This window comes from Pinus tabuliformis, chromosome 9, assembly GCF_031772625.1.
Source record: "Pinus tabuliformis cultivar Carrire ecotype Pingquan chromosome 9, CPIR1, whole genome shotgun sequence".
NCBI classification, from domain to species: domain Eukaryota; kingdom Viridiplantae; phylum Streptophyta; class Pinopsida; order Pinales; family Pinaceae; genus Pinus; species Pinus tabuliformis.
In genome coordinates this window covers 1,529,156,414-1,529,168,656 of record NC_142307.1, presented here as the reverse complement: position 1 = coordinate 1,529,168,656, position 12,243 = coordinate 1,529,156,414, and the positions used below count along the sequence as shown (strand labels likewise).

Genomic DNA, 12,243 nt, shown 5'->3' with positions numbered 1-12,243 from the left:
ATGACCGCCACCCTGAACCTTATATCACCAGATCGTTTTCACCTCCATTAAAATCATTTGGTCCATTCCATGTCATTGATGTGGGATTCATTAAGGCCCTCCTGTGACAGATCACTTCTTGTCGACATCAGCTCATTATCCAAGAAGTTGATCTAGGAACACCCCATTCAGTACTTTGAAGCTTGCATGCCTCAATGGCAAGTTTCTCACTTCCGGCGACAGGTTTACATCAATGGCCTTCGACCGAAAGATTTTGCGTGGTGTTCGACGCTAAGTTCTTTATTCACACCACGTGAATTGTACTGGAGTACCTTGAGGGTCATTATCATTATCGGTGATTCCTCTCACGCTTGTTAACAGTTTACATCATTGACTGGTAATCAAGCGATGTCTTTCCATGTTCGACTTCAGAACATTTCTCACATGGATCGACTTGTACTTCGAGTGAAGATCGGACGAGATTGAAGACCCCAGATCTAGTTTCATCCATCTGGGCTGCGATATATATTCAGGGAAATAAAGACATTAAATGTACATCATTGCTGCACAGATAATCATCCACTCAAAAGGATGATGGCTCTATCAGAATCATCAGTCTACACTCAGACGATTGTCTGTCCTATGTACATGAAAATGAATTTATAAAGCTGAGCATGGGAATGCCCGCCTCAGCCAGATCATGAAAATATTATGAAGATAATGTATTGTATTGTATCTTATTACAGGTCTCCTCCCAGCATTGAAAGAACTTCGGATCCTCACAATAAAGCATTTCACCCGACATCAAAAGATTAACGGCCTCATGCTTTAGGGGGCAACTGTTATAGACATTTTTGGGCCCTACAACCCCAAGCATGAAATGTCCATAAACCAAGGGCTCCTAAGTCCCTAAAAGTGTTGTTCTAACCCCTAAAGGAACAAGGTCAACAGATTACAGCTTCTCCCAGAAGTTCTCCATGAGAAACTGCTCAGAATTGGTCAAAACAGGATCATTGCAGCTGCTCCACTGGCTAAGTGCGTTGCATCTCACCCAAATACACTGTGAGGGTGTGTTGCATTTCAAAAGTCCCTTCTGTGGGGTGTGATGGGCGAGAAATGACAAATGGCAGTGTCATTCCGCGAGGTGGAGAGGCAATGGAAGCTTCCAGAATCTTCTCCTGTGACACTTGCCTCACTGAATTCGACCAAGGATGAGTAAGAGGCCATCAGTCTCCAAGTGGAAGCAAGAACTATCAGAGAGAAGACACTAATCAAATCACAAGCTGACTCATCCCCCTTACAGATATCTATATATGGATCCCTCATCCCAGAGATCCAGAGGCTGGAATTTTGCATATTGTAAGGAATTGCTGTTGGTTTCTTGAGACAAACTTCAGATTGTTGGGTGATCTAAGCTTTGTTTGAGGTGAAGAGGGGCTTCTTTGCTGGGAGGTGGATGTTGGGCCAGAACAACTGGTTGTAACTCCTCTTGTCTCTTTTCTTGTTTATCAATAAAAGCTATTTGAGTTTTCCTCCATGCTTTTGTGTCATTGATACTTGTTACATTTGTATGGTCAATTTACATCTGATCCTAGATTGTTTATGATTATAGATCCATGTCTTTGTATATTGCTATGCTTCTGTGATCTTACAGGCACTTTGTGAAGCTGGGCGTGCAAGGGAGCAGGTAGCTGAAGACTATCAAAGAAGAGAGGGATCAAATCACGAGATTAGCGCAAGACAGAGGTTGGTCTTTCTGTTCCTCTCTATCTATAATTCGTAAAGGAAAAACAAAAGTAGCTTTTCTCTGTTTGTTTCTAAGGCAGCTGTCACACCTTAGTGGGATAGAGCAGTTCTATATAGACACTTTTCCCTGTAACAGAATGCCAAGGGTCACCCCACCCTTTGCTATTTATAGAACCTCATAACTCATCATAGAGGCTTTTGGGATCCAAGCTTCCTGTAGGATAACTTAGAGAAAGCTTGAAGTGTATTGTAACAACTTGGCTTCTCCACATTGAAGAGCTAGTACATCTCTTTGGAGGAGCAGGCGGCAGTGATTGTAGTGTTCCACTATCGGGGCTAGTGGAAGTCATGTTTGTATGTATTATTGGATATTTCACCCTTTAATATAACAAATCCATACCTTTCATGCATATGTTGTTATTGTAGTTCAGCTATCCTTGTTAGTTTAATGATGCATGTAGTTGTAATTTATGCATGTATCTATGGACTATTATGTATGTGTTTGTATGAATCTTATCAAAGCGTGTTGTTGGTATAATGCATCACTTTGGATCATCGGCTATCCTACTTTCCATCTCATGATGTCTTTCTGCTCGTGTGTAACCTTTCAAGCTACGTGGTATCACAGGTTTCTAAGGGGCACACTCACTCCCCCTTCCGTGTGTTAGAGCCTTTCATGCACCTTACTTGACTTGCTGCAAGGTCACACCCTTTCTACCAAAAAGGACATCTTACTTACCTCTATATGCAACCGCAGTTAAGGCGATACCATACTACCCATTGTTGGGACTCCTACTCCAAATGGTTTGAGGTCTAGTTGGGAGTTCTTACCGGGGAGATCCCCTGACATGTTGGCGGGTGCAACACCATCAACATTTCTGGCGCTAGAAGGAGGGAAGATGATAAGATGAGTACTCACATCCTATTTTGAATATTCACACATCTATCATGGATATTTTTGTAGTCCACCATCCATGATGTATGTCCAATGCACATCCCTTTGAAATCACGAAGGAGTTTTTTGATCACTTGTCAGAACTCACGTATGATGGTTAAGGCAAAGTGGCCTAGCCTGAGCATTTACACAAATTCCTTGCATTCTTGAAGGATGTAGAGGAGTTTGATGAGGTTGAGGTCAGCATGCTACTTTCAACCACACTTGATGAATCCCCACAATGATGGTGCCACAACCTGCTTCACGATTGTGTGCACTCATTTAAGCACTTTTGTGCTCTAATCAAATCCGTTTTCCATCATTTTGATCCTGAAGCTCTTGACAAGAAAATGTTAAAACAACGAAAGGCCTAGCGTGAACAACCTAAGGATTTTTGGTAGCACTTCCATTTACTCCAGTTTGAAGCTCCGAAAAAACAGATGAAATTCCAAGATCTCATGGAAAGATTTGAATATTTCCTTACCAAATCACTCTGTCCAAAAATGAAGTTAAAGTTCAAACCCCATTGAACATACCTCGATGATGGAGCTACAAAATCACAAGCAGACATAGTTTCTATCACAAGTGATTTTCTACCTTCCCTTCATCAAACAACTCCACCCCCGCAGAGTGATGTGGGAGAAAGTGCACACACGTCTGTTCAACTGTCACACTATCCCACTGTCACCACTCTTAATTTCTATGCAGATTTGGTTGGGAAGCCCATGGGTTTTCATACACACTTGTTACCTCAACCTCCATCTTCGTGTTCTGCTGACCCTCTAGATGGCATTGTCTTGTGTTCTTCCATTCCAAACTCTACACCTGTTGTGAACGAGGATCAAGCCATCGACAGAGTTGGTGTTTCAGAACCAACCTATGTTGTCATTTATGATAAGTATGACTGGGAATATGAACATAAACCCATGGTGAAGGATGACCTCCTTTTGTCTGCACCTCATCCTCTTTTTCTTGACATCTTTGGTGATTTTGCTATCTCTAATTTTCCATGTGTAAATTCATCCACGGATGCATCTACTTCTGATCATTCGTAGAACACACCCAATGTCAGTCCATCATTTGACAGTGGAGAGGAAAAATTCTTCATTGAAAATCCACTTGATATTTCATCTGCCTTTTCTGGAAACGCAGAGGGTGAAAATTCTTGCTTCTCATCTACCCCTCTGTTTGATTTATCAGATCATGAGGATGTCGATGAACTCATTGATTTTCTTGATCGTAGTTGTAATGATATCTTTACTCCCGTATTTGATCACGATGTTGATTCTATCACTATTTATCTTTCAATTCCACCTGTTTATGATGATCTATTTGTCGATGAAATCGAAACCCCACAGGCCACCGAGGCACTTCAGCCGAGCTGATGGTTATGTCAGGCCCTTGCTACCCTGAGGTTCATTTTGCTTCCGATCAAGAAATTGTTGAAATACCCAAGGCTCCTCATCACTCATCTGTATGCATTGAAGATCAATTTAACACGCAAATTTCGCTTCCTCCACTCAAATCACATGATCCCATCGCTTATGCATTGGAGGAATATTACAAAGCAAGCACACTTGCATGACATAAGTTGTTTAAGTTTCTCTTGTTTTCTTGCATGTCATAGTCAAGAGAGTGCATGTGCTTAACTTATGCACATAGTGTATCATAGCACCATGGGAAGTCCACAAAGCGCATGTCATGCGCTTTCAATTTTTTCTTTTCAGTGGATGCATTTAAACTTGGAGTGTGTTTGACTGCACTGTTATATCTTTCATGTTTGTTGGTTTGTGTGACTGTGCTCTTCGCGAACCATGCCTTCATCAACATGGGTCAGCCAATGCACTAGTGGATACATTAGAAATATCAATTTACGTGATCAAAGCGATGCACTGTTAGCTTAGGAGTAGGAGTAGTGTTTTCTTTTGTCTTGTCTGCTTGCATGCATGTTTTCTTTCTTTCTTTGTTGGTTTTCTTGTCTGCTTTCTTTGCTTACTTTCTTTTCTTTCACATTTACTTCTTCTCTTTGATTTTTTTTGTTTGTTTTCTTGTTTACATTCGTAGGTTAGTTTCGTATGAAACTATGTACAACTCTTGAGACAAGTAGGGTAAAGTAGAAGAGCACTTGTGAAGATACCAATACTTGGTTATCTATTGTCTTCTCTCTTTATGTAAAACTTGTTGTCTTAAGTTGATGATACAACAATGGAAAATACATTCTATTTGAAGTAAGTCTTGGTAAAAACACAATGTTTGTGCACTAACTAGTACCACCTACTCTAGTCAGTTGTTTGGGTTAACCCTTGTCAGCTCAGCCAAGTAGAGTAAAATGAGGGGGAAAACCTTACCAAGTATGTTAGAGGTATATACAAAATACTTCTCTAAAGGAACAACCTCTTCTGCTCTCAATAAGTTGGTATCCCTTTTCCACCTATGAAATAAATAAGTGCTTATGCATAGTTCTTGAAAAAAATGAAAAAAAAAAAATGAAAATGTGAAAATTTTTGAAAAAAATGAATAAGGTGAAAGAAGAGAAAGGCTTCCTGCATATAGAGGTGATACAAGTAACTCTGCCAGGGTATTGACTAGGCTTGATGGAAGTGGAGCGATGCTTGTGTTCCCGTGTGACTCCGCCGGGGTACTATCTAGGCCTGCTGGTAGCGGAGCAACACCAGAGATGAAACTTAAACTCTAACTGTCATATTGCTTGTGTACCAATATACCCATCATCCCCAATCAAAACAAATGAGTTGACTTGGCTTTGAATGCGTGCTGACTGAATAAGAGCATGGCAAGTGCTACATATTCAATCAAGCTAGTTTGGAAACTAAGATGATCGGAGAATCGAACAATACTTCTGGATGAGTTAGACTTGCTTTTCACGAAACAAGGTCCATTCAGAGAGTTGGAGTTTACCAGTGTGTCACCAAGTGTTGTAGTGGCTATAACCACCCTCCAAAATTTTTCCTTAGCTTCATTTTGGAGCTTCCCTACTGACCATCCTTAGCAACATGTCTTCCATTGTCTAGGTACATATGCTTCAGTCAAGTTCCAGTGGCTTATCATCTTGTGTTTTCCAGCTTGTTCGCCTCCCACCCATAGGGCGACATTCCAGAACTTGTTCATTTTATGGCTGTTATGATCAGTTGAAAAATCACGTAAACATAGAGGGGAACCAACCTTCCTCTCCAAAATTGCGCAATCCATCTAGGCTTCCTACTACTCTCCATAAATCCATAGAACAGTCGGGCAACTTTCCCTCTGGAAATTGTGCAAAGTAGCCCGTAACTAGGCTTGCTCTAAAAAATTGCGCAATTCTAGTTGACAACCAGGGCTTCAGTCTAGAAATTGTGTAGAGCCTGAGGGACAACTAGGCTAGCTTAGCCCAAAAACTGCTCAAAAGTCACTCCAAGGCTTGCAGTTTGTTGCATGTGCCCCCAAGTTGACCAGTTCCCTCCAGAATTGAGCAATCTTGATTTGCATGCATGAGCAACTTTTTCCAAAAAAGAAAGAAAGTAAAACAACAAAAAACATCCCTAGATTTTATGGATCCATTTTTAGCAACTGGAGGTTACATGAAAAAATCATTTTAGAACCCTCCTGCCAAGTGTAACTTTTTCCTAAATTTGTGGCATGCTCATCATAAACCTCAATATTATCAAAGCTATGTATTCGAAGCTTCATATCTCATTCTTCACATCGATCTTGGAGCTCTGACATCCCACATTGCATCTAGGAGCATTTAGCACACTCAACTCAAATTTTTCTAGGTAAGTTCGTTTTTCATCTCTTTTGTTGCTTTTTGTATTTTGGTTTGTGTGAGTGTTGTTTGTTTGGTTTTGTTGAATGCTTGCTATCATTTTAGTGCATATTAGCTTGTAGAAGCATTGTTTAAAGTTTTTCATTGCATCCCACTTTTGTTGCATGCATGACACTGTTTCTCCACTAACGGTCATTGTTGCAGTGACTCACTTCACACACTTGTTTGTTTTCCCATTTTTTGAATCTTTCACTCATTGTTTTCATGCATGATCATTCACTCTTGTCTGCACTCAGATTCACCATGCATTCAACCTTTACATGTTTTCAATCGCCTGTCATCGTGTTTGGGCTACCTTGGCCTGGACCTTGCCTTGCCCAACTTGCACTGTGCATTTCTAAGAGTGAAGGCTCTACCTTCCTCCTAGAAATTGCGTAGAGCTGGCCCAACACTAGCCTCTAGGATTTCTCTGTGCAACTCTAGGAGGCAGTGCCCTGCTATCCCCCAGAATTGCGCAAATGCAATTATCTGGGTTGCAGTCATTACTAACTGAAATTGTGCATTGCGCAGTTTCAGTCCTCAGCAAGCCAAGATGGACTATGCATTGTGCATTTTTAGCAGCCATTCAGCCCGCTGATATTCTAGAATGTGTTTTGCATATTTTTGGCCATCCGTCTCCCAGCCTCACAGTGAAAATTGCATAATCTTTCTAGTCAGTCACCTAGGTGTGTTACATGTCAGTCCTCAAGTTTCTTTTGGTTTTTAACTGGCAGATAGCTTGCCATAATTTTTGCTCTGTCTCCATGTATCACAAGTGTTCATCTGTCTCTCAGCAGTACAGGTACAATTGCTTCCAAGAGAGCAGGGTCAAAGGACACCGTCAAGAGTGCAACTGGAGATGCAATTGAGCAAGTGTCTATGGTTCTACCTATCTATGAAGACACTAAGTTGTTCATAGAAAAAAATATCAAGATGAAATGGAAGGACATCAGTGACACCTTTTTAGACATATTTGAGGAAAATTTGGAAGACCACAGGGTTTATGTCAACATACACAAGTCTGGCTTTGAAAAAATTGGATTGCATGCAAGTATCCTACATTCCCATGCGTGAACATGATCCACTGGATTGTTTCACATACTGATACAGAGAAATGGTGTTGAGCAGTGTCAGTGGAACACAACTTTCTACCTTCAGGGAAAAGGACTATCAGGAGATGTATCACTTGCCATAGCCGGTGATCACAATGGATAAACCCTTCACCAGACCCAACATCAGTGCAAAATCAAGAGACATCTTGAAGAGCTGGGTGAAAGAGCGATCTAAATTCAGGGCAACACCCAACCAAGTTTACAAGACAAGGATACTACGAAAAACATATCAACTCTTGGTCATCTTTGCATGCCTCTTATACGGCCAAGAGAGCACAGAAACCTTCCCGTAGTGTTGGGTGATTATGTTGGATCAATGGGCGAGTGAAGGAAGACCTTTCAACTAATCTGACATGTTAGCTCTTAGGTTGAAGGAACAAGTAGTAGAAGCCTAACATCTACCCAAGGGGCAGAAAGTGAAGATATACTTGTCCACTTATGTACTTGATGCAGTCTGTTCCCATCAGCAGTTCCCAATCTTGGGTTGGGCAAGAATAGCTTCAGAAACCTCTATGCACACTTACTGTAGGTTGTTCTCCGAATGCAGCTTCCATGGAGTTATCATACAGTTATCAGACCACTCCATCACCCCGGTATACAGGATGATATTTAAGAAGGATCCACCTTGCATGTTGCATGCAGCGATGGAGGCATTGATCGACATAGCAGATTGGTATACCTCACCCCTTGGAACCTTCATATGTATGTACAACGCGGAGAAGGCTCCACATGTTTTACCGAAGTTGGCCATGGATAAGCTCGTCATGAAAGAAGTGTCATATCACATCTTGACAGGGTTGTCAACTAGACTGCACAGGAAGAAGAAGGCACCTTGGCCCGCTCTTCCTTTGTGGATCGAGTTGTATGAGATCCAGAATCTCAAGCATGTTGAGGCCGAGACAGAGGAATTCAAGAGATTCACCTTCGGCACCAGAAGTTTCAATCCGTATGACCCACATTTCTTAGTGAAGGACCACTGTGCGAGAGTGCAACATCCTTGGATCCACGGGGCGTGTCATTGGCCTGAGGAAGACCCATGGAGATACTGCTATCACTTCTCAAGGCTCAATGAACTAGTCAGAATAGTTGTAGAGTGGTTAGAAAAGCAGAAGGAAGAAACATCTCAGAGAGAGGCATCATCAGCAACAATAGAGGGTAGTAGACCTACGCATGACAAAAGCAAGATGAAGGTTGTTGATAGCGCAGAGGCAGAGCAAAGATGCAAGTTCAAAGCAAATCCCCTTGTGTTGAGAGAAGCTTTGGAGATTGAGGCTAAGAGGTGACAATGCGACAAAAATATCGCACAAAGGAAAAGAGAGAAGAAGAAGCTAGAGGAAGCAGAAAAGGAGTTGCAGGAGTTGAAGCAGAAACTTAGGGAAGAACATGAACTGCACAAAAGAGAGAAGGAAGCGTAGTAGGGACATGAACAAGAGGAGGCGCAACATGCATAAATTGATGAAACTGTGCCCTCAAAGGTTATTGACTCATTCGAATAGCTGGCACAGAGCAAACAGGGTGAGTAGTCACAGGAGCAGGACTTTGCTCAAGAGATTGAACATATGCTAGAGCAGATGGACACACATATGATTTAGCCCGAGTCAGATCAGGATATTGACCTCATGCCTTAGAACTAAGAGGTGACCCCACTGGCTTCACTAGATCCAGAAGCAAAGCATGTCCCAAGTGATCAAGGAGACAATGAAATCCTTGAAGACAATCTGAAGGCAGAGATGCACAATATATCTTTCGATGAGTCACAACACAGAGTTGTGCAGTCACACATAGTACCTACTCCAAATGTCCATGTATCTCCTGTGTAGTTTAAAGAGTGAGTTATCATGTTCGATGTGTGCAAACATCCAACTGCATTGGTTGATGCTACAAAAGTATATGTCGAAGCCACCAGCTCGAGTGTTAGATTCTTGATAGCTGAGAATGAGTGCATGGCTAAGGAGATACAAGCGGCCAAGCAGGGAGGAGACCAGATTACAACATATGCTAGAGAAGAGTTGAGGAGAGTGATACTATATGAAGTATATTCTCTCGAGGCAGTCATGCGAAAGCTGTACTTCAGATTCATCATCGTGCATAAGTTAGTTGTCCATCTCAACGGTCAGTAGCAGCATTGTACTAGGAGAGGACACATCTTGTCAGATATGCACACTTCTGTTGATCACATGCAAATATGGACAATGAGGTAAAAAGGAGCCCCATTGCACTTACCAAAGATGATGAAGCCAAAGGGGGTAGAGTTGAAGGCATGCATTGAGAGTTAGATCCAGAACTATGAGGAACTCCCGCAGTTCATCACCAGTTTGCAGGCTTCACATGCACGAGCGTTCAGGAGCATGGATGTCATTGTGCACTACATGCAATCCCATCCATCGACATACTCATCAAGACGAAGTCAAAGAACCAAGTCTGACTGGAGATGGACATGTACTTTGATCAATTGATGAATGTAGCCACCAACATAGACTTGCAGACGAGCGTAGACACCACGCATCAGTATGTTGTTGGCTCGGTTGCACTCAAGACTATGATGGGCATGTTATCTGACGAGTTTTATAGAGGTGCCAAATCAATGTACCCGGATGCAATATAGGCAAGAGTTCACTTTTAGAAGGATGTCACCACAGAGTACGCAGACACCATAACCGACTACCAAGCTTGGCATTAGTTTGGCGCCATCGATCATCGTGAGGATGTCGAAGAGTTAGTCTTCCCATAATTGTCTGAGTCTTAGTGATGTCTTGCATAGCTTACTCAAGCCTATTTTGTCTCACTTGGGTACATGTGAAGATTGTAATGTAAACGTGTTGTAAAAGTGAAAGACCAAGTGTTAATAGTAGAATGTAATAGTCATGTAGTAGTTGAAGAGTCATGAGGGTAGGTGGAGAGTCACAAAGGGGAATGTCAAGGGTCACCTCACCCTTTTCTATTGATATAACCTCATAACTCATTATAGAGGCTCTTGGGAGTAAAGCTTCCTGTAGGATAACTTAGAGAAAGATTGGAGTGTATTGTAATGAGCCTTGGCTTCTTCACAGTGAAGAGCTAGTACATCTCTTTGGAGGAGTAGGTGGCAGTGACTGTAATGTTCCATTATTGGGGCTAGTGGAAGTCATGGTTGTATGTATGATTGGATATTTCACTCTTTAATATAACATAGAAGACACGTTTCATGCATATGTTCTTATTATAGTTCGTCTATCCTGGTTACTTTAATGATGTATGTAGTTGTAATTTACACATGTATCTATGGACTATTCTATATGTGTTTGTGTGAATCTAATCAAAGCGTGTTTTTGTTATAATCCATCACTTTGGATCGTCAGCTATCCTGCTTTTTATCTCGTGATGTCTTTATGCTCGTGTGTTCCCTTTCAAGTTGCGTGCTATCACAAGTTTCTAACGGGTGCACTCACTCCTCCTTCCATGTGTTAGAGCCTTTCATGCACCTTCCTTGACTTGCTGCAAGGTCACACCTTTGCTACCAACAAGGACATCTTACTTACCTTTGCATGCAACCGTAGTCAAGGCGATACCGTACTACCCACTATTGGGACTCCTACTCCAAAAGGTCTTAGGTTTAGTTGGGACTCCTTACTGAGGAGATCCCCTGACATGTTGGCGGGTCCAGCACCGTCAACAGGAACAAAGCATCAGAATTCTCTTGTCCCTTTGGCACTGGCCTGTATTTTTGCTGTTATCTTTTTGTGAATTTGGGATTTGTATAATGTTAGTTTCTTTTGATGAAAGGCAAAGCATACTGCAAAAAAATTGATATACTTGGATGAGATGTGTATGTTTGTACTGTTTAGGTGGGAGATTTCCTGTGACATGGTAACCTCAATACTTTGTGAAGATACTAATGATGGACATGAACATGCATCCAAATCATCATATAGGTTATCTCGTCCTTACATACAAATTTTAAACAGGGAAGAAAGTGTTTGACTTACTCAGCATACTCATATGATTTCTCTTCCACAGCCATCAAGAAGATTGATCTGAATGTGACAATGAAGCATGTCGAAGCCCTTGGTGACATAGGAAAATCTCATGTCAGAGTGGAGAACACCCCTTGCATTAAGTTAAAATTCACATCCTCCATACTTGTGTGGAACCATGATAACATGGATGGGAGGCATGTAGTGTTGTTGTATTCCAAGTCCCCTGCAACCCATAAAGAATCCCAACAAAAGTAGCTAATTAGATTTTTCTGTGTTCATGTCCCGGGTAAACAGACAACTAAAATTATGTTTGTGGTTAAACCTTGTGATGACTTTAGTACTACTGAAGAGAATGGGCAAAGAATTTTGGCCTTTGGTTCGTATTCCCTAATTGTTGGTGATGCCCACTATCCTATTTCACTTGTTACCAAACACTTGAAAAAAAATCCATATTACTACTACCTATAATGATAATCTGATTGGCTTCAGGACAATAATCACATTGTCTTCCATCTCTGGGAAGTAAAATGGCTTCATGACAATATTCGCATTGTCCTCTAGGAAGTAAAATAATAGTGGTGTTTATGGTTTTGAGTAGGCTGGATCCTTGTGTAATATTGAGACATCTGCAGGCTGTGTAACTGCTATTTTTGTGCAATTTTATCCACACTTGGGACTTGCGCACCCTTCCCATAAATTTTATAAATAGGAAGCTGA

At 41.5% G+C, this 12,243-nt stretch overlaps 1 pseudogene; it reads left to right on the top strand.

Moving 5' to 3' along the window:
- Positions 1-11,994, top strand: part of LOC149154425 (putative beta-D-xylosidase 6) — a 76,289-nt pseudogene extending 64,295 nt beyond the window's left edge.
- The last annotated feature ends 249 nt before the right edge of the window (positions 11,995-12,243 follow it).